Below are 1471 nucleotides of genomic sequence, written 5' to 3'. Positions count from 1 at the left end.
CTCATAAAGTTCTTCTTTTTTATAATTATCGCTGTCATTTCTCATGAATGAACACTTCCTTGTATGTGAGGTAGGAAACACAGCCTTATATGGTGTTTTTGGCGTGGTAATTATGCTAATCTCCTCTCACGTGCACGAGCAGCTGGATAGAACAGGTGGTATTTACGCAGCTCATTTACGCACTTTTCCTGAAGATAGAAGAGTTTGTTGAATCTGACGTGACCTGTTCGTACGAACCCTTTGTACGAACAAAAGTAAGAGAAATTTAGGATAAAAATACGAACATGTTCTTGCATGAGGCCCAATCTCAATGCAGACAGATCTCCAGATGAAAATCTACAACCAGTGAAGATCTCATATCTCCACAGTCTGGGACCAAACCAACATGAAGTGGCCTGCCCCCCACAGAGCCTGGTTTATCAGAGACCACCTCCAGGATCTGGGCGTGTCCTCCCAGTAGCCCTGACCTCAGCTTGGACCGGTCCTGCCACAGTGACCAACACACCAGCTGACCTACAACACATGCTGGTTGAAGAATGGGACACGTGTGTGACCAGGCTGCTGTGGCTGTGTATGGTTCTTCCACATGCTACTGAGTCAGCTGTTTGCTAAATAAACTAAACTGAAAATATTTCTTGTTCTGCAGATTTCAATCATCCAAACCAATAAACAGCAAACAAGAGTCGACAGCAGAACAAACTGACACTGGCAGGGAAGATCTGGCAACTTTTACACTCTGCTGCTCCACACACATTCTTTTTCCTTAGAAATGTCACTCCTTCATGGAAAATACACAAGATTTATTCAATAATCAAACTAAAACTTCCTTACTTTTCATGCTAAGTTCAGACTTTTTAATAAAACTATCTTTCTGAGGTGAATCTCATGTCATCATTTGTAAAAGTCCTCGAAGTGAGACAAGCTGAAACTGGAGGAACCAACAGAACCAGCAGGTTCTGCTCTGTGCAACCATCACCAGACAACCATCAGAAAACCATGATTATTTCAAAACATTTGTTATCTTTACTGTGATACACATCGTGTGTACAGTTTAACAGGAAAAAATAATCTGTTGTAGATTATTTTAAATAAAACTGATGAAAAGCCTGCAGGCACCTGAGATATTCATTTAAATCAAACTCTGACAAGTGTTTTCATGCAGCTTCAGCATTTCTTTGTAAAATAAACCAATCCCTTTGTTGACTGTCCTTCTGAAGGATGCAGATCACTAGTTTATTTGATACTGAGTCCTCCTCACTGGGAGTGACTCATGTTTTCACTGGTTCCACTTTTAATCTGATGTTAAACAGCAGGACATCTGGAAACAGTAGAAAACTTTCTGCCTCATTCAGGAGCCAGCACTTTTCACAGGCTACTGCAGTCAGACCTCCTGTTTCCTCGTTGTCACACACACACACACACACACACACACACACACACACACACACACACACACACACACACACACACA

At 41.7% G+C, this 1471-nt stretch overlaps 1 protein-coding gene across 1 annotated transcript in view; it reads right to left on the bottom strand.

The window, feature by feature from the left end:
• The window catches only part of oclnb (occludin b), a gene marked incomplete at its 5' end in the record, with an annotated part of 25477 nt that overhangs the window by 21772 nt on the left and 2234 nt on the right, over positions 1-1471 (bottom strand).

This window comes from Austrofundulus limnaeus, unplaced genomic scaffold (assembly GCF_001266775.1).
Source record: "Austrofundulus limnaeus strain Quisiro unplaced genomic scaffold, Austrofundulus_limnaeus-1.0 Scaffold672, whole genome shotgun sequence".
Taxonomy (NCBI): Eukaryota; Metazoa; Chordata; class Actinopteri; order Cyprinodontiformes; family Rivulidae; genus Austrofundulus; species Austrofundulus limnaeus.
Note: the sequence above shows the minus strand (reverse complement) of the source record. Positions and strands in the feature narration are given on the sequence as shown.